General features: G+C 36.7%; 1 protein-coding gene across 2 annotated transcripts in view; it reads right to left on the reverse strand.

Moving 5' to 3' along the window:
- The window catches only part of LRFN5 (leucine rich repeat and fibronectin type III domain containing 5), a 259,968-nt gene that overhangs the window by 113,721 nt on the left and 123,395 nt on the right, over positions 1 to 22,852 (reverse strand). Inside the window, exon 1 of one of the 2 annotated variants that reach the window (XM_058540673.1) lies at positions 7,587 to 7,746. The exons of the other annotated variant lie outside the window; for it this stretch is intronic. The gene's annotated coding sequence lies outside the window, so the exon portion shown is untranslated. Of the gene's footprint in view, positions 1 to 7,586; positions 7,747 to 22,852 lie in introns of those variants that run through there. 2 annotated transcript variants of the gene reach the window in all.

Here is a 22,852-nt window from a genome sequence, read left to right on the forward strand (position 1 = left end):
ACCAAAAACACTACACTTAAGCATATCATATTCAAACTTCAGTAAACCAAAGATAAAAGGAAAATCTTGAAAGAAACTAGAGGGACAAAACTGCCTTACTTATAGAAGAATAAACGTAAGAGTTGCATTCAGCTTCGCATCAGAAACTATGTAATGAAAAGAAAGTGGATTAAAATACATAAAGTGTTGAAAGAAAAAAGGAAAACAACCTGAGTGACATGAGCATCATGGTGGAGTGAGCTCTCCCCTTAGACTCCCCCCTCATAAGATACAACAAAAAGGATACTCATATACCAACAGAGGACAGTCACACAACACAAAAGACGTCTGAGACACTCATACAGCCTTACATCTGAAAGTGGAGGTGCTGGAACCCCTGGAGTAAGTAGAAGGAGGTAAGGAGAACTCCTCTCCTTCCCCAACGGCAGCAACCCCAGGACCGCACGTGGCTCTGGGCGGGGGGAGGGGGGGGGCTGGCCCTCCACAAGAACACCATCACTCTCCAAGTTCCCTCACAGCGCATGGGAAATCCCCACATGGAGGTGGCTGAACTGTTGCGGGGGTGTCTTTATCAAGCTAGCATCCCAGGAGGGCAGATAGCAAGGGAAAAGTGAGAAGACCCCGGGATCAGGCAGGCAAAAGAGAATGCCCCTCACCTCACCTGGTGCTTCAGCTCAGCCAGTCAGCCAGAACACTCGCGGATCACAGTGGGCTCAGAATACACAGCTCTTGACCCCTACCCAGTGGAGGGAGGTGGAAGCTGCAATCAGATATTATTATGAGGAAAAGCAAACCCATGCCCTCAAACAGTATGCAAAAATATATTAAATCTCCAGACCAGAAGGAAAATGACAAGCACCTAGAAATCAATCCAGAAGGCGGAGAAATTTATAATCTAAATGACAGAGAATTCAAAACAGTTATCATAAAATAGCTCAATGAGTGACAAGAAGATATAGACAATTCAATGAAATCAGGAACTTCTTCACAAAAGAGATTGCAACTATAAAGAAAAACCAATCAGAAATGTTGGAGATGGAAAACACAATGGAGGAGATAAAGAAAAATCTGGAATCTTTAAAGAAGAGAGCTGACAATATGGAGGAAAGAATTAGTAATATAAAGAATAGGAATGCAGAAATGCTCCAGATTGAAGAGGAGAGAGAATTAAAAACAAATGAAGAAATTCTCTGAGAAAGATCTGATTCAATCAGGAAATGCAACATAAGGATTATAGGTATTCCAGAAGGAGAAGAGAAGGAAAAAGGAGCAGAGAGCTTGTTCAAAGAAATGAAAGCTAAGAACGTCCCAAACCTGGGGAAGGAGCAGAAAATACAAGTGAATGAAGTCAACAGATCTCCTAACTTTATCAAGATAAAAAGACTGTCTCCAAGGCATATACCAGGAAAGCAGGCAAAAGTCAATGACAAAGTAAAAATATTAAGGGCAGCAAGGCTGAAGAAAATAATAACATACAAAGGAACCCCTATCAGGCTTTCAGCAGATTTCTCAGCAGAAACCTTACAGGTTAGGAGAGTGGAATGATATATTCAAAATTCTGAAAGACAAAAACTTTCAGCCAAGAATACTCTATCCAATGAAAATATCTTTCAGATATGATGTAGAAATAAAAACTCTGCCAGATAAACAAAAACTTAGGGAGTTCATTGCCACAGATCACCCCTACAAGAAATGCTCAAGAAGGCCCTCATGCCAGAAAAAAAAAAAAAAAAGAAAGGGGATATAAAGCCTTGAGCAAGGTGAAAAATAGGTAGACAAAACTAGAAAAATTGTAGCTATCAGAACAAGTTAGCAAACATTTAATTATAACATCAAAGATAATGGGAAGGAAAATACCAAAAATAAATATAACATTGTCACTTTAACCACAAACTCACAACACAAGATGAAATAAGTGGTGACAATAATAACTTAGAAGGGGAAGAGGAATGGGATGGTATCGACTTAGTCTAAGGAAATAAGAGGCCATCAGAAAACAGACTAGCTCATCTATGAGTTTTTTTATACAAATCTCATGGTAACTACTAAACAAATAATCAGAAGAGAGACACATATGATAAATAAAGAGAAAACTAAGAACACCATCATACAGAAGTACCAAACTGAATTGGTAGTCCAAAACACATGGGATGGGAAACAAAGGAAATGCCGAAGAACTAGAAAATGAGTGATAAAATAGCAAAATTAAGCCCTCATACGTCAATAATCACTCTAAATGTAAATGGATTGAATTCTCCAATCAAAAGACACAGAGTGGCAGGATGGATTAAAAAGCAAGATCCAACAATATGCCGCCTCCAGGAAACACATCTCAGCTGTAAAGACAAACACAAGCTCAGAGTGAAAGTATAGAAGACAATACTCCAAGCTAATGACAAACAAAAGAAAGCAGGTGTTGCCATACTTATATCAGACAAAGTAGACTTCAAGATAAAACAGGTAATGAGAGACAAAAGAGGCAATATATAATGATATAAGGGACTCTCCACCAAGAAGACATATCACTTATAAATATATATGCACCCAACACAGGAGCACCACAGTGCATAAAGCAACTATTAACAAACCTAAAAGGAGATATTAACAACAACAACACAATAATCATAGGGGATCTTAACACCCCACTATTTCAATGGATAGATCATCCAAACAGAAAGTCAATAAGGAAACAGTGGACTTCAAAGAAAAACTAGATGAGATGGACTTAATAGACATATAGAGACCACACCATCCAAACAGAGCATTACACATTCTTCTAAAGCACACATGGAACATTCTCAAGGACACACCATATGTTGTGAAACAAGGCAAGTCTCAATAAATTTAAGAGGATTGAAATCATAACGAGCATCTTTTCTGACTGTAATGCTATGAAACTAGAAATCAACTACAAGAAAAAAACTGGGAAAGTGACAAAGATGTGCAGACTAAATAACATGCTACTGAACAACCAATGGATCACTGAAGAAATTAAAGGAGAAATTGAAAAACATCTGGAGACAAATGAAAATGAAAATACACCATACCAACTCATATGGGATGCAGCAAAAGCAGTTCTGAGAAGGAAACTCATAGTGATACAGGCTCACTTTAACAAACAAGAAAAATCCCAAATAAGCAATATTAAACTACACCTAACAGAATTAGAAAAAGAGGAACAAACAAAGCCCAAAGTGAGCAGAAGGAGGGAAATAATAAAAATTAGAGCAGAAATAAATGAAATTGAAACAAACAAACAAAAAAAAGTAGAAAGGATCAATAAAACAAGGAGCCGGTTCTTTGAGAAGATAAACAAACAAAATTGACAAACTCTTAGCCAGACTCACTAAGAAAAAAAGAGAGAAGGCTCACATAAATAAAATTAGAAATGAAAGAGGAGGAATTACAATGGATACTACAGAAACACAAAGGATTACAAGAGAATACTATGAAAAACTGTATGTCAACAAATTGGACAATCTAGAAGAAATGGATAAATTCTTAGACTCATACAACCTTCCAAAACTGAATCAAGAAGACATGGAGAATCTGAATAGACCAATCACAAGTAAAGAGATTGAAACAGTAATCAAAAATCTCCCAAAAAATAAAAGTCCAGGACCAGATGACTTCTCTGGAGAATTTTACCAAACATTCAAAGAAGATTTAATACCTATCCTTCTCAAACTATTCCAAAAAATAGAGGAAGATGGAACACTTCCTAACATATTCTACGAGGTCAACATTACCCTGATACCAAAACCAGACAAGGAAAATACAAAGAAGGAAAACTATAGGCCAATATTGCTGATGAACATAGATGCAAAAATCTTCAACAAAACATTGGCAAACTGAATACAGCAACACATTAAAAAGATTATACACCACGATCAAGTGGGATTTATACCAGGGACGCAGGGATGGTTCAACATCCGCAAATCAATCAATGTGATACACTACATTAACAAAACAAGGAATAAAAACCACATGATCATCTCAATAGATGCAGAGAAAGCATCTGACAAGATCCAACATCCATTTATGATAAAAAAAACTCTCAACAAAATGGGTATAGAAGGAAAGTACCTCAACATAATAAAGGCCATATATGACATGCCTACAGCCAACATCATATTCAACAGGTAAAAACTGAAAGCCATCCCTCTAAGAACAGGAACAAGACAAGGGAGCCCACTCTCGCCACCTCATTCAACATAGTACTGGAGGTTTTGGCCAGAGCAATTAGGCAAGAAAAAGGAATAAAAGGAATCCTAACAGGCAATGAAGAAGTGAAAGTCCCATTGCTTGCAGATGACATGATTTTATATATAGAAAACCCTGAAGAATTCATCAGAAAACTATTAGAAATAATCAACAACTACAGCAAAGTTGCAGGGTACAAAAGCAACTTACAAAATTCAGTTGCATTTCTATACTTTAATAACTCTATACTCTAATAACAGAAAAAGAACTCAAGAAAACAATCCCATTTACAATCACAACAAAAAGAATAAAGTATCTAGGAATAAATTTAACCAAGGAGGTGAAAGACCTATACAAGGAAAACTATAAGACATTATTGAAAGAAATCAATGATGACATAAAGAAATGGAAAGATATCCCATACATATGGATGGGAAGAATAAACATAGTTAAAAATGTCCATATTACCTAAAGCAATCTACAGATTCAATACAATCCCAATCAGAATCCCAGTGACATTCTTCATGGAAATAGAAGAAAGAATATGAAAATTCATATGGGGTAACAAAAGACCCCGAATAGCTAAAGCAATCCTGAGAAAAAAGAACAAAGCTGGAGGCAACACAATCCCTGACTTCAAAATATACTACAAAGCTATAATAATTAAAACAGCATGCTACTGGTACAAAAACAGACACACAGATCAATGACACAGAATTGAAAGCCCAGAAATAAAACCAGACATCTATGGATAGGTAACCTTCGACAAAGGCGCTAAGAAAATACAATGGAGAAAGGAAAGTCTCTTCAATAAATGGTGCTGGGAAAAGTGGACAGCCATATGCAAAAGAATGAAAGTAGACCATTTCCTTTTGCCATACACAAAAACTAACTCAAAATGGATCAAAGACTTGAAAGGAAGACCTGAAACTATAAAACCCCTAGAAGAATATATAGGCCAGCACACTCTTTGACATCGGTCATAGAGGGATCTTTTGGAATTCCATGTCTACTTGGACAAGGGAAACAAAAGAAAAAATAAACAAGTGAGATTTTATCAGAATACAGAGCTTCTGCAACGCAAAGGAAACCAGGATCAAAATGAAAAGACAATCCACCAGTTGTGAGAAAATATTTGCAAATCATATATATGACAAGGGGTCAATCTCCTTAATATATAAAGAACTCACACAACTGAACAACAAAAAAACAAACAACCCGATCAAAAAATGGGCAGAGGATATTAACAGACATTTTTCCAAGGAAGATATACAGATGGCCAATAGGCACATGAAAAGATGTTCAACATCACTAATCATCAGGGAAATGCAAATCAAAACTACACTAAGATATCACCTTACACCCATTAGAATGGCTATAATCACTAAGACAAAAAATAACAAATGTTGGAGAGGATGTGGAGAAAAGGGAACTCTCATTCACTGCTGGTGGGAATGCAAACTGTTACAGCCTCTATGGAAAACATTGTGGAGATTCCTCAAAAAATTAAAAATAGAAACACTTTATGATCCACCTATCCCACTACTGGGTATTTATCCAAAGAAGATGAAATCAACAATCCAAAGAGGCTTATGCAGCCCTATGTTCACTGCAGCATTATTCACTATAGCCAAGAAGTGGAAGCAACCCAAGTGTCCCTCGACTGTAAAATGGAAAAAGAAGATGTGGTATATATGTGTGTGTGTGTGTGTGTGTGTGTGTGTACACGATGGAATACTACTCAGTCATAAAAAAAGACAAAATGGTCCCATTTGCAACAAGATAGATGTACCTGGAAGGTATTAAGCAAAATAAGCCAGACAGAGAAAGACAAACACCATATGAATTCGCTCATACTTGGAAGATAAACTAATCAGAGAACAGATTAGTGGTTACCAGTGGTGAAGGGGTTGCAGGGTGGGCACAAGGGGTGAAGGGGCACATTTATATGGTAACCGACAAACAATAATGTACAACTAAAATTTCACAATGTTATAAACTATTATGATATCAATAAATAAAAGAGAAAACAACCTAAAATTCTATATCCAGCAACATTTTCCTTCAAAGGTAGAGGAGAGGGGCCTGCCCGGTGGCACAAGCGGTTGAGTGCACGCGATCCACTGCGGCGGCCTGGGGTTAGCCAGTTCGGATCCTGGGCGTGCACCAACGCAATGCTTGTGAAGCCATGCTGTGGCAGCATCCCATATAAAGTAGAGGAAGATGGGCATGGATGTTAGCCCAGGGCCAGTCTTCCTCAAGAAAACAAGAGGAGGATTGGGAGATGTTAGCTCAGGGCTGATCATCCTCACCAAAAAAAAAAAAAAAAAGTAAAGGAGAAATAAAGATTTTCTCAGACAAATAAAACCAGGGAATTCATCACAAACAGACACACCCTGCAAGAAATGTTAAAGACATTCTTCGGGGAGAAAGCAAATGATATAAGTCAGCAACTTGAATCAGCATAAAGAAAAGAAGAGCATCAGAAAAGGAAAAAATGAAGATAAAATATTTTTCTTATTCTTAATTGATTTAAAAGATAACTATTTGTTCAAAATAATAATAGTAATAACATTGTGCATAAATATAACATGGTAAAGTAAAATGAATGACAGCAATATTATAAGGGATGGGAGGGAGAAATTGGGAATGCTCTGTTGTAAGTTATGTGCATACCCGTGACCTAGTATAGTGTTATTTAAAAGCAGACTTAATTAGAAGTAACTGTATATTGCCAGTTCTACGGCAACCACTAAAAACATCTTGAAAACAAGTATAACTAATACAGTAAGACAGGAGAGAAAATGGAATCATATAAAATGCTCAATTAAAATCTGAGAAACCAGAAAAATAGAAGCATTAAGAAAGCGAAAAGAGAGAGGAGTCAAGATGGCGGCGTAGGCAGACTCGGAACTCACCTCCTCCCGGGGACACAGCCAATTTACAACTACTCGTGGAAAAATTACCCCTGAGACAGAACTGAAAACTGGATAAGAGGAACTCCTGCAACAACGGACAATCCTAACTGAGGTGGAAGAGGCAGAGACCCCCTTCTGGAGAGGAAAAACGCCGCCTTCACAAGCCGCCAGCGTCACGGCCGCCGGGAGCAGCTCACAGGTGCGCAGCCTCCCTGGAGGCACGGGGCCCTGAGCCGGGAGCGCCCCCGCTGTGGGCATTTTGTGGACCCAGCACAATCGACACCAGCGGCATAATATCTGACTTTGCTGCTACTAAAACATTGGGGAGCACCCCCAGAAAACCCGGTTCACAAAGAAACTAAAACCGGCTCTTAAAGGGCCCGCGAGCAAACTCACCCGTTTCAGAAAGCATCCTAAATGTACCAGAAAGAAAGGTGCACAGTGCTGGGGTGAAAAGAGACTCACCTAATAGGCCCTGAGCGCATCTCGGTGAGGGGTGAGACCTCTCCAGGGACTGGGACATTGGCGGCGGCCATTGTTGTGGCCTGGTGTGGGCATGCTGACACAGACGCCATTGGAGTTCTCCCTGAGGCCTGCTAGCCCAGGGTCTGCCCCAGCGGCTAGAGCACCAATTTAATCCAGCTCAGCCAGGGCAGGCAGCCCACCCTAGAGACTGGCCCCACCCAACAACAAGCCCTCAGGCAACCTGTGGGCCTGCATAGATTGGTGACTGGATTCTCTGCAGCCTGGCAACTGAGCCGACTTGAGCGGGGCAGGGTGTGCACAAGGAGCCAGTGGAGAGTGTGGGGTGGTGGCGGAGTGTGTGGGGCTCCCACCATGGACAGACTGGGTCTGCTTGGGGAGGTCGGGGCACTCACACGGGGCAGGACTGTGTTGACTGTGTGTGTGGACCTGTGGGCAGCAGGGCTTGTCAGCTGCAGAAGACTTGTGCTTCTCAAAGACCCACATAGGGGGTTTGCCCCACCTTCCAAAGCCTGAAACGATTGGGTGCTCCTGTGCCTGAGGCCAGACCCACCCAGCTGCAATCCTCAGAGAGCTGACAAGAGACCTAATAGGCTAGAGGCTTACAGCAATTGTAAGGCCCTGAGCCTAACAACCTGCCACGCTGGCGGCCTACTCACTTAAAAGAAATACTGCAACACAAATGTGGTATTAGAACTTGCAGCCAACTGTGCTGGGGCTCCCCACACCTGATAAAGAGACTGAAGGGCCCACAACAACTACAAGCAGCTGAGCATTACAACAGCTGGCCAGGAGCATAACTCAGCCTCCCTGGGTGCCTACAGGGAGAGGAAACAGGCCACAACAGAAGGACACACATAGCCCACGTAGGGGTCACCCTTGGAACATTGAGAACTGAGGGAAGCACACTGGAAGCCTCCTAAGGCATCACTTACATAAGGTCACCTATCCAAGAGCAGGAGACGTAGCTGACCTACCTAATACGTAGAAACAAGCACAGGGAAAGAGGCAAAATGAGGAGGCAAAAGAATACATTCCAAGTAAGGGAACAGGACAAAACCCCAGAAAAGGAACTAAGTGAAATAGAAATGAGCAACCTACCCGACAGAGAGTTCAAACTAAGAGTGTTAAGGATGCTCACTGATCTGGGGAGAAGAATAGATGAACTCAGTGAGAATGTCAACAAAGAAATGGAAGATATAAAAAAGAACCAATCAGAAATAAAGAATACAATACTGGAAATGAAAAATTCATTAGAGGGACTCAAAAGCAGAGTAGAGGATACAGAAGAACGGATCTGTGAGCTGGACAAAAGACTAGAAGAAATTACCGAAGCTGAACAGGTAAAAGAGAAAAGAATTAAAAAGAGTGAGGACAGTCTAAGGGACCTCTGGGACAACATCAAGCGCACTAACATCTGTGTTATAGGTGTCCTGGAAGGAGAAGAGCGAGACAAGGGGGCAGAGAATCTATTTCAAGAAATAATAGATAAAAACTTCCCTAACCTGAGGAAGGAAACAGACATCCAGGTACAGGAATCACAGAGAGCCCCAAACAAGATAAACCCAAAGAGGCCCACACCAAGACACATCATAATCAAAATGTCCAGAATTAAAGATAAAGAGAGAATCCTAAAAGCCGCAAGAGAATGTCAAGTTACATACAAAGGAAACCCCATAAGGCTATCAGCTGACTTCTCAGCAGAAACCTTACAGGCTAGAAGAGAATGGCACGATATATTTAAAGGGCTAAAAGGAAAAAGCTTACAACCAAGAATACTCTACCCAGCAACGTTATCATTCAAAATGGAAGGAGAGATGAAAATTTTCCCAGACAAGCAAAAATTAAAGGAGTTTGTCACCAAGAAACCAGTGCTACAAGAAATGTTAAAGGGACTGATTTAAGGGGAAAAGAGAAGACCACAAATAGGAAAAATTATCTATTTCCATGATAAGAACGTAATGGATACAAATGCACAAAAAGAGGTTAGATATGATATTAAAACATAAAAGGAGGGAGGAGGGGAGTTAAAGAGTACAGCTTTCAGACAGAGGTCAAACTAAAGTGACCATCAATTCTGTATAGAAGAAGAAAGGAACAGAGAAGGACTACTAAAACACTGAGGAAAAAAAAAAAAGTTAAAAAATGGCAGTAAGCACATACTTATCAATAGCTACTTTAAACATCAATGTACACCTGAAATTTTTACAATGTCATAAACCAATGTTACTGTAATAAACAAAAAATTAAAAAAAAAAAACAAAAAACAAAAAAAAGTCAATGGACTAAATGCTCCAAAAAAAGGCACAGGGTGGCTGACTGGATAAAAAAAGAGGACCCATATACATGCTGCATACAAGAGACACACTCCAGACCTAAAGACAGTCACAAACTGAAAGTGAAGGGATGGAAAAAGATACTCCACGCAAATGGCAATGAAAAGAAAGCTGGGGTAGCAATACTCATATCAGACAAAATCGACTTTAAAACAAAAACTGTAAAAAGAGACAAAGAAGGGCATTACATAATGATCAAGGGAACAATCCAACAAAAAGATATAACACTTGTAAATATCTACGCACCCAATGTAGGTGCACCTAAATATATAAAGCAATTATTAACAGACATAAAAAGAGAAATAGCCAGTAACACAATAATAGTAGGGGACTTTAACACTCCACTTACACCAACGGATAGATCATCCAAACAGAAGATCAATAAGGAAACATGGGCCTTAAACGACACACTAGAACAGATGGACCTAGTAGATATATACAGAGCATTCCATCCAAAAACTGAAGAATATACGTTCTTTTCAAATGCACATGGAACATTCTCCAGGATTGATCACATATTAGGCCACAAAACCAGTCTCCATAAATTTAAGAAGATTGAAATAATACCAAGCATCTTTTCTGACCACAACGGTATGAAACTAGAAATCAACTATAGGAAGAAAATCAGAAAAGCCACAAATACGTGGAGAATAAACAAAATGCTACTGAACAACGACTGGGTTAACGAAGAAATCAAAGAAGAAATCAAAAAATACCTGGAGACAAATGAAAATGAAAATACGACATGCTAGAATTTATGCGATACAGCAAAAGCGGTTCTAAGAGGAAAGTTTATAGCGATACAGGCCTATCTCAACAAGCAAGAAAAATCTCAAATAAACAATCTAACAATGCACCTAAAGGAACTGGAAAAAGAAGAACAAACCAAGCCCAAAATCAGTAGAAGAAGGGAAATAATAAAAATCAGAGCGGAAATAAATGAAATAGAGACCAAAAAAACAATAGAAAAAATTAATAAAACCAAGAGCTGGTTCTTTGAAAAGATCAACAAAATTGACAAACTTTTAGCTAGACTCACCAAGAAAAAAAGAGAGAAGGCATAAATAAGTAAAATCAGAAATGAAAGAGGAGAGGTTACAACAGACACCTCAGAAATACAAAAGATTATAAGAGAATACTATGAAAAGCTATATGCCAACCAATTCGACAATCTGGAAGAAATGGATAAATTCTTAGAATCATACAACCTTCCAAAACTGGATCAAGAAGAAGTAGAGAATTTGAATAGACCAATCACCAGTAAGGAGATCGAAACAGTAATCACAAACCTTCCCAAAAATAAAAGTCCAGGACCAGACGGCTTCCCTGGGGAATTCTACCAAACATTCAAAGAAGACTTAATACCTATCCTTCTCAAACTCTTCCAAAAAATTGAGGAGGGGGGGAAGCTCCCTAACTCATTCTACGAAGCTGACATTACCCTGATACCAAAACCAGACAAGGACAACAAAAAAAAAAGAAAATTACAGGCCAGTATCACTGATGAACATCGATGCGAAAATCCTCAACAAAATACTAGCAAATCGCATACAACAATACGTTAAAAAGATTATACACCATGATCAAGTGGGATTTATTCCAGGGATGCAGGGATGGTTTAACATTCGCAAATAAATCACCGTGATACACCACATTAATAAAATGAAGAACAAAAATCACATGATCATCTCAATAGATGCAGAGAAAGCATTTGACAAGATACAGCATCCATTTATGATAAAAACTCTGAATAAAATGGGTATAGAACGAAAGTAGCTCAACATAATAAAGACCATATATGAGAAACCCACAGCTAATATCATCCTCAATGGTGAAAAACTGAAAGCTATCCCTCTAAGAACAGGAACCAGACAAGGATGCCCACTATCACCGCTCCTATTTAACATAGTACTGGAAGTCCTAGCCAGAGCAATCAGGCAAGAGAGAGAAATAAAAGGGATCCAAATTGGAAAGGAAGAAGTGAAACTGTCACTATTTGCAGATGACATGATTTTATATATAGAAAACCCTAAAGAATCCACCAGAAAACTTTTAGAAGTAATAAACAAATATGGTAAAGTTGCAGGATACAAAATCAACATACAAAAATCAGTTGCATTTCTGTACAATAACAATGAAGTAGCAGAAAGAGAAATTAAGAATACCATCCCATTTACAATTGCAACAAAAAGAATAAAATACCTAGGAATAAACTTAACCAAAGAGGTGAAAGATCTGTACACCGAAAACTATAAAACATTTCTGAAAGAAATTGAAGAAGACACAAAGAAATGGAAAGATAGTCCGTGCGCTTGGATTGGAAGAATTAACATAGTTAAGATGTCCATACTTTCTAAAGCCATCTATAGATTCAATGCAATCCCTATCAAAGTTCCAACAACATTTTTCACAGAAATAGAACAAAGAATACTAAAATTTATATGGAACAACAAAAGACCCCGAATAGCTAAAGGAATGAGAAAAAAGAACAAAGCTGGAGGTATCACACTCCCTGATTTCAAAATATACTACAAAGCTATAGTAACCAAAACAGCATGGTACTGGCACAAAAACAGTCACACAGTTCAATGGAATAGAATCGAAAGCCCAGAAATAAACCCACACATCTACGGACAGCTAATCTTTGACAAAGGAGCCAAGAACATACAATGGAGAAGAGAAAGTCTCTTCAACAAATGGTGTTGGGAAAACTGGATAGCCACGTGCAAAAAAATGAAAGTAGACCCTTACCTTACACCATACACAAAAATTAACTCCAAATGGATTAAAGACTTGAATGTAAGACCTGAAACTATGAAACTTCTAGAAGAAAACATAGGCAGCACGCTCTTCGAAATCGGTCTTAGCAACATCTTTTTAAACACCATGTCTGACCGGGCAAGAGAAACAATAGAAAAAATAAACAAATGGGACTACATGAAACTAAAAAGCTTCTGTACAGCACAGGAAACCATCAACAAAACGAAAAGACAACCTAACAATTGGGAGAAGATATTTGCAAACCATACATCTGATAAGGGCTTAATCTCCAAAATATATAAAGAACTCATGCATCTCAACAACAAAAAAACTAACAACCCAATTAAAAAATGGGCAAAAGACCTGAATAGACATTTCTCCAAAGAAGATATACAGATGGCCAAGAGGCACATGAAAAGATGTTCAAAATCACTATCTATCAGGGAATTGCAAATCAAAACTACAATGAGATATCACCTCACGCCCCTCAGAATGACTATAATTAACAAGACAGGAAACAACATGTGTTGGAGAGGATGTGAAGAGAAGGGAACTCTCATACACTGCTGGTGGGAGTGGAAACTGGTGCAGCCACTATGGAAAACAGTATGGAGATTCCTCAAAAAATCAAGGATAGAACTACCATATGATCCAGCTATTCCACTGTTGGGTATTTATCCAAAGAACTTGAAAACACCAATTTGTAAAGGTACATGCACCCCTGTGTTCATTGCAGCACAATAGCCAAGACTTGGAAGCAACCTAAGTGCCCATCAAGGGACGAATGGATAAAGAAGCTGTGGTATATGTACACAATGGAATACTACTCAGCCATAAGAAACAATGAAATCCAGCCATTTGTGACAACGTGGATGGACATTGAGGGTATAATGCAAAGTGAAATAAGTCAGAAGGAGAAAGTCAAATATCGTATGATTTCCTTCATTAAGTAGTAGATAATAACAACAATAAACAAACACATAGAGACAGAGATTGGATTGGTGGTTACCAGAGGGGAAGCGGGGAGGGAGGAGGGTGAAAGGGATAATTCGGTACATGTGTGTGGTGATGGGTTGTAATTAGTATTTGGGTGGTGAACATGATGTAATCTCTGCAGAAATAGAAGTATAATGATGTACACCTGAAATTTTTACAATTTTATAAACCAATGTTACTGCAATAAACAAAAAATTAAAAAAAACAAAAAAAGAAAGTGAAAAGAACAAGTGCCATGAATAGAAAACAGTTAAAGCATGGCAAAAATCAATCCAACTAATTCAATAATCATTTTAAATATGAATCGTAAAAGACAAGTAAAAGTCAGAGATTGTCCAATTCAATTTTTCTTAAAAAAGACTATATGTTTTCTATAACAAACCCACTTTAAATATAAAAACACACTGATAAAAAGTAAAGGAATGGAGAAAGATCATACTAAAGAGAATTTCTTTTAAAAATCTGACATAACTATATTAATTTCACACAAAGCTGACTTCAGAAAGAACAAGACAAATTATCAGAGGAAAAGAGGGACATTATGTAATGATAAAGGTGTCAATTGTTCAAGAAGACATAATAATCCTTAACATGTATGTACCTAATAACAGGGCATCAAAAGACATGAGGCAAAAACTGACAGAACTGCAAGTAGAAATAGATGACCCTACTATTATAGTTGGAGACTTCAATAGCCCTCTTTTAGTATCTGATAGATCCAGCAGGCAGAAAATAAGTAAGGATATAGATGAACTGAAGAGCACCATCAATCCACTTGAAATAATGCACATTTATAGAATACTTCCTCCAACAATAGCACAATACACATTCTTCTCAAGCTCATGTAGTACAATCACCAAAACAGAGTACACTTGAGGCCATGAAACACACCTTAACAAATAGAGGATAGAAAACATACAGATCTGTTCTCAGGTGACAATGGAAATAAATGTTATTAAATCAATAATAGAAGATAGCTGGAAAATATAAAATATTTGGAAATCAAGTAACATATTTCTAAATAACCCATGGACCAAGAAGCTTCAAGAGAATTTAGAAATATTTTTAATTAAATGTAAATGAAATATAAATCATTAAAAACAGTGGGATATAGCAAAAGCACTGCTTATAAGGCAATTTATAGCACATAATGCCTATATTAGAAAAAAATATATAAAATCAATACTTTTTCCATCTTAGAAGCCTAGAGAAAGATGAACAACATTAACCTAAACAGAAGAAAATAAGTAATAAAAATTAGAAGAGAAAAACAATTAAATGGAAACAGGAAAGGAAAATAATAAAGAAAATCAATATAACCTAAGTCTGGTTCTTTCATAGGATCAGTAAAATTGATAAACTTCTAGCCAGGCTAACCAAGAAAACCAAAGATACAATACAAATTATTAATATGAGAAATAAAAGAAAGTCATCACTACTGATTCAACGGACATCAAAAGAATAGTAAAGGAATACTATGAACAACTCAATGCCCACAAATTTGATAATTTGCATGAAATGGACCAATTCCTTGACAGACACCAATTACCAAAATTCACACCAGGAGAAATGGATAATCAGAAGAAGTTTCTATTTCTTAATGACACTGAATCAACAATTAACAATTTTCTAAAAGAGAAAGCACCAGGTCCAGACTCTAAAATTGATGAATTCCTATAGGCATTTAAGGGGAAATGATATTGATTCTCTACAAACACCTCCAGAAAATAGAAGCAGAGGTAACACTCCTTAAGCCATTCGATGTGGCCAACATTAGTCTAACACCAAAACCAGATAAAGACATTGCAAGAATGGAAATTACAGACCAACAGCTCTCCTTAATATAGATATAAGAATCCTTAACAAAATATTAGCAAATTGAATCTAATGATAAAAAATTATACATAATAAACAAATGAAAGATATTCCTGGCATGCAAGCCTAGTTCAAAATTGAAAATCAATGTTCCACCACATCAACAAGCTAATGAAAAAGGCATATATCAAATTGATACAGAAAAAGCATTTGGCAAAATCCAACATCCCTTCATGATAAAATTTCTCACTCAACTAAGAATAGAGAACTTCCTCAACTTGGTAATGAATATCTACAAAATGCCTAAAGCTAACCATACTTAGTGATATAAAACTGGAGGTTTTCCCTCTAAGATTGGGGACAAGGAGAGGATGTTCCCTTTCACACTCGTATTCAACAGCATACTGGAAGTCCTAGCTAGTGCAATAAGAATGAAAAGGAAATAAAAGTTGTGCAGATCTGGATAGAAGCAGTAAAACTATCTTTGTTTGCAGATAACATAATTGTCTACAAAGAAAATCTCAGAGAATTGATGAAAAAAAACTCCCAGAATTAATGTGAGTACAAATCTAACAAAACGTATAGAGGATATCTAGTTGCAAGTCTACACATGCACAACAATGTACTTTATTTGCAATAGACTTAAACTTGAAATAACCTAAACATTCATCAAGAAGAGAAGAGATACATAAATTTTAGTATATTAATACAACAGATCACTAGACAGCAATGAGTATCTACAATTTGCAACTATATGCAACAACTGAAACACATTTCAAAAAGCATAACATTAAGCAAAACAGGCAAGGTACAAATGGTAAGTACAGTATTAATCCATTGCTATAGAAGTTCAGAATCTGTCAAAACTAACTATATTGCTTGTAGAAGCACACATGGGAAGTAAAACTCTAAAAGAAAATAAAGAAATTATTATTAAATAGTTTAGATCATGATGCAGTTGTTAGTTTAGTGAAGAAGGATAACATTTCTGATAGCAGCAGGGGACTACGACAATGTTCTACTTCTGGAACTGAGTGGTAGTTTCACAGTTATTCATATTACAGTTATTCATTAAAATGTACATACGTTTTGTGAACCTTTTGGCAAGTATAAAATGTTGCAATAAAATGAGAACACTTTTTTCAGTAGAACATTAAACTATAATCATAATAACAATCATAACAACACCACCAGTCAATGGAGTATGCAGCAGTATAGAGAGCAATGATGACCAAAGAAATAAACCAAAACATGGAAAACCAAGAGATTTTATCTGTAAAACAGTCCCAAAGGGACTTTACATTTTAAAAATTATACCCTAGACGAAGATAAACCAGTTTTTCCATTAATTCTCTGCGTGAGCTCAGATAAATTAAAAATCTTTTCTTGGTCCCTAATCCTTCAATTCTAAGTCAAGAAAGTCATGCTGTTTTAAAATTCTATTCAACCATGTGAATATCTGCTTATTTGCTTATTATTTTTAAAAAATGTATTTCCTACTTACTTCTAGATTCAGACTAGGAATCAGATTGATCATATTATTTCTAGTTATTATAAATATTTTGTATTTAAATATGCCAAAATCAAGCTCTCTGGGAGAGATAGTGAAAGACATTTTTCTAGAGTTGGAGAAAATTCTAATGAAATAAATATTGTCAAATCTTGAGGGGATTCAAAGCATAATCTTACACTCTGCCTAAAAAAAGGAACTCATGAATTTCGTTAATGGTATTTTAATTTTGACTAAAATGAAAATTGGGAAAAAAGACCATCTTAAAGAAGAGTCAGAAATTGCATTAGGGTTTGATGAATTCTATCATCATGATCTATTAAAAAATTAAAACTGACTATTGCAATAGTCATTGCCATAACGTTCATTATGCAGAAGATAATAAAAAGGACAATTGTGCTTCTGTAGTTTGAAAAAGTATATACACTCCAAACTGGTAATTATCATAAAATGATTTAACACAAGCATCGTACACTATGGCAAAACATGAAAAAAGTTTCTTTAAAGGAGAGAACAATATAAGAATGCATTTGCATTCACCATTATAACAGATCTCCTAAACTGTTCAGTTAGATAATGGAAATATAACATAAGGGAAATGTTAATAATGCTATTTTATAGATATCAGAAACAAAATTATATAATTGCAAGAACAATAACAAACCACTAAAACTAAATAATTCAGCCAAGTTGCTCAGAAGACATAACGATAAAAAGCAACAATACTATAGACACAATCAATTGAAAAATGTAGCATTTTAAAAGCCCACTTGCAAAAACACAAAAGCATTAGCTCTGAAAAAATAGAAAAGAAATGCAAGATGTATGAGCAGAAATATATAAAACTTTATTATAGGACTAGAAAAAGATCATTGATAGATACATTCAATATTTAAAAATTAAAAAAATAAAATATTTCTTCCCAAATAAAAGTAAAAAAAATACATGTGACTCCAGTAAAATTTACAACATGACTTTTCACCAAACTTGTCTATTCCCAAAATGGAAACAAGAAGGATAAAGAATGAAGAGCCAACATTAACCAAAGCAATTTTGAAGGAGGAATGGAAGGAGTGGATTCACTCATTTTATAATCCATCAAGACTTAGAAGTAGAATAATTAAATAACAGCATGGTATTTGTGCAAGGAGGATGAATAGAACAATGAAATAAAATAGAAAATCAAGAAATATATTTATACACATATGAAAGCTCTGAATACGGCAGAGTTAGAGTTTCAAGTCAACGTGGAAAGGATGGATTATTCAATAAATATTATCAGGGCAATTGGTTCTCAGTATGGCAAAAATAAAATACAACTGAACTTTACCCAAATCCAGTTTAATTCCCACACTATGCAAAAAATGTGAAAAGAGACTTAAAATATTAAAAGAATACATAGGAAAATATCTTTATTTCTTCAATAGCAGGAAACAATAGCTTAGACTACTCAAAAAATAAAAAAGAACACACACACATCAAAACCAAAAGAAACAATGGATAACTCTGCCACGTTAGCTGAAAATATTTTATCTGGGTAAGGAGCTCCCCGGACAATTCCTTTCCTGGAGCTTGGGGAACTTTACGCAAATTTCTCTTTGTAAAAAAGATTTACTTTATTTGATCACTGCACTGTCCCTTAAAATTAAAGACTGAAATTATTAAATATAAAAATGGCTGATGAAACCTGCTGACAATAACCTACACTGAATTAAGGAAGACATCCACACAATGCGTGAAATGTTGAATGTCACTAGCATTTATATTTATTTATTTATTTATTATTTTTATTTACTTTTTTTATTTACTTTTTTTTATTTTTATTTTTTTTGAGAGGAAGACCAGCCCAGAACTAACATCTATTGCCAATCCTCCTCCTTTGTTTTTCCCTTTATCTCCCCAAAGCCCCAGTAGATAGTTGTATGTCAGATCCTTCTAGTTGCTGTATGTGGGACACGGCCTCAGCACCTCCGGAGGACAAGCAGTGCGTCTGTGCACGCCCGGGATCCGGCTCCTGAACGAGAATAAAATATGAAGTCCCCACTTATACTCTTCTGCATGCCAAGGGTCTGGTGCCGGCACTGAAGCATGCTTGTGTGTTACTCATACCTTGTGAGTCTGTGTCTCATTTAGGAAGAAAAACCTTATTCCTGCCTCAACTCTGGAACCTAGAATGTCGGTCCTTAATGAATACAATACAACGTTATTAAAGCGAAAACACTAGCCATTGATTAGGGGTGATATGCGTGTGATCCAAGAAATCCATAAAAGATTGCAATATAATATACATTTTTTAAAATCACTATAATCTGGTAAGAAAAACACAACCTAATATAATATAAAAATTAGCAAAGGATTTCACCAAAATGAAATATGAAAGGCCAATAAACTCATGCAAAGATTCTCAATCTTACTACTAACCAAGTAAATTCAAATTAATACAAGAATGAGAAGCCATTTAATATCAAATATGGCAATTCCAAAGTTATATATACTGATCTTCCTCGACTTATGATGCAGTTATGTCTGGAGAAACCCTTCGTAAATTGAAAATATCACAAGTGCAACATACACTTAACCTCCTGAACATCACAGTTTAGCCTCGCCTACCTTAAATGTGCTCAGAACACTTACATTAGCCAACAGTTGGGCAAAATCATCTAACACAAAGCCTATTTTATAATAAAGTGTTGAATATCTCATGTAATTGATTGAATACTGTACTGAAAGTGAAAAAGAGAATGGTTGTCTGGGTACAGAAGGGTGTCAGTAAATCGATTGTTTACCCTCATGATGGCGGGGCTGACTGGGAGCTGCGCTCACTGCCCCTGCCCAGCATCACGAGAGAGGATCCTACCACATATCACCAGCCCAAGAAAAGATCAAAATTCAAAATTCCAAATGTGGTTTCCACAGAATGTGTATCTGCTTTTGTACCATCGTAAAGTTGAAAAATCATAGGTTAAACCATTGTAAGTTGGGAATCTTCTGTACAGTAATATTTTATAATATATAAGAAATGTATTTAAAACCTGAAACATAGAAGAAAGATGAATGATGAAACTACAGAAATATTTATGTTTTTTATTTAGACTATTTTTTCAGAGCAATTTAAATTTCACAGCAAAATTGAGGGGAAGGTAAAGATATTTTTCAAATATCTGCCGCCTCCAAACATGTATAGACTCTCCTCTCCTCAATACCTCCCACCAGAGTGGGGCATTTGCTACAGCTGATGAAGCGACATTGACACATCATCATGCAAAGTCCTTCCTTAGTCTATACTATGATTCACTACTGGTGTTGTACATTCTATGGGTTTGGACAAATGTATAATGACAGTATCCATCATTGTAGTGTCATACAGAGTATTTTCACTGCCATAAAAGTACTTTGTACTCCATCTATTCATCCTTCCCTTGCCCCAGCCCCCAAACCCCTGGCAACCACTGATCTTTTTACTGTCTTCATAGTTTTGCCTTTTCCAGAATGTCATATATTTGGAATCATACAGTATGTAGCCTTTTTAGATGGGCTTCTTTCACCTAACGATAAGCCTTCCTCCATGTCTTTTCATGGCTTGATAGCTCCTTTCTTTCTAGCACTGAATAATATTCCACTGTCTGGATTTACCACAGTTTATTCATCTACTCACCTACTGAAGGACATTTTGGTTGCTTCCAAGTTTGGGCAATTATGAATAAAGCTGCTATACACACCTGTGTGCAAGTTTTGAGTGTACATAAATTTTTAACTCCTTTGGGTAAATATTAAGGAGCACGATTGCTGAATCATATAGTAAGAGTATGTTTGGTTTTATAAGAAACAGGCAGAATGTCTTCCAAAGCATCTGTACCCTGTTGCATTTCTACCAGCAATGTATGAGAAACCCTGTTGATCTGTTTCCTCACCAGCATTCGGTGTTGTCAGTGTTCCGGATTTTGGCCATTCTAACAGGTGTGTAGTGGCATCTCATTGTTATGTATCATCCTTATGTATCATTACTTTTCATTATGGGGCATTATGGATCCCTTTACATGATAGGCTTGTACAACTCCACAAAAAGTCATATACATGGATTTTGTCCCAAGATATTTAGAAATCAGTAATACTACTGTGAAACTGCCCATAAAAAATAGTAAAGCACTGCTGAAGAATTTTAAAGACTCTCTCTACACCTTTAAGAAGAGTTACTGGTATGTCAGGATGAAAAGAGAACAAAGCCAAGAAGTGATTCAGATGGATGTCTGCTGGACTCACTATTACGTGACTCATTCTTGGAGACCATTTTCTAGGCTGGGGTGCTTACATAACACTACATCAACAAAATCCATGAATGCCATAGGTCCACTGTCATCATCACTATAATTGTTATGCACAGAGTCAGTCTTTAATTAAACCTGACCTAAAATTCTGAGATTCTACTGCTTCATTTCTTTTTCATTTTTTTGTTTTTGTTTTTTTTGTGAGGAGATCAGCCCTGTGCTGACATCTGCCAATCCTCCTCTTTTTGCTGAGGAAGATTGGTCCTGGGCTAACATCCATGCCCATCTTCCTCCACTTTATATGGGACGCCGCCACAGCACGGCTTGGCAAGCGGTGTGTCAGTGCGCGCCCGGGATCCAACCGGCGAACCCCGGGCCTCCGCCAGCAGAGCAGGCGCACTGAACTGCTATGCCACCCGGCCGGCCCCCTACTGCTTCATTTCAAGATGCATGTAAGAAATATTTTAAAATGCTTCATAACATAACCTTGATAAAATGAAAACAGTACATTAAAAGTACACATAATTTTATTTGTCAGTAGTTCCTTTTTAGTTCTCTCAAGTAGAGAACTCTTGTTATGAAAAAGTTTATCTTTCTGTCTCTTTATAAATAATGCATGCATGTTTTCAATTGTGGATTATTTCTGTGTTGGAATCATCACTGTAGTAGGTATTGAAATAATCTAAGAGGCACTCATTTGCCTGTAATGGAACTCTATCTTCAAGACGTAAATAAGTAAGCAGGTATTAAAAAGTTATTTGTTGTCCAGATATTAAACAGTATGTTAAGGCTTCAGGATTTAGCATGGTCCATATTTGCATGCAAGTTATCAAAAAGAAAATCAGATTCTTATTATGGATTTAGAATTGCCTGAGACTGAGAGGAATAGTCACCTTAAAAAAAAAAAAAGTTGGTTTCACCTCAGTCGCCAAATCTTATGTGCCTGATCTTTAATTGTACAAATACAGGGGAAAATGCATTTTTATGTCAAGTAAGTCACATCTTGAATATTCCTAACAGTCCAAAGTAAGGTTAATTAGACAAAAGAGATCAAGCTACCACCCTCAAGGTCACAGTCATCATCCAGCTTTCTATGAAATCAGGGCTGAAGGAAGAGGTTATCAGCAGAGGCTAACCCATCGGCCACTTCCTGCTTGTCAGCACCCTCAATGGTGTGCTCTATTTGCGCAGCTCAGTGATAAAACATCTTCAACACCACTGAGGTCCTTAAACATTCCCGATATTAAATACCTTTGTGTCAAAACCATACTAAGTTAGCACTTCTCAAAGTCAAGTCTCTAGGTTTTCTTACACTATTATTTTCAGCTAGTAATGATATGTCTATGAAGTCCCTGATTTTTTTTTACACATCTTTCTATGTAGTTCCAGCTGTAAATTTCATTGTGTTTTCCTCCTTCATATTATAAAGCATTAACAATATTAAGTTAGTGTTTATGATCAATACAGTATACACAGATTCTTCCAGTCTGTGATAAGAATGGTAAATTGTGAATTTTCTCTAAAAGAAGCCTTTGTATTGCCAAGGTTTTCCTTACCGTAAAGTCA

Source organism: Diceros bicornis, chromosome 5 (genome assembly GCF_020826845.1).
Source record: "Diceros bicornis minor isolate mBicDic1 chromosome 5, mDicBic1.mat.cur, whole genome shotgun sequence".
Classification (NCBI taxonomy): Eukaryota; Metazoa; Chordata; class Mammalia; order Perissodactyla; family Rhinocerotidae; genus Diceros; species Diceros bicornis.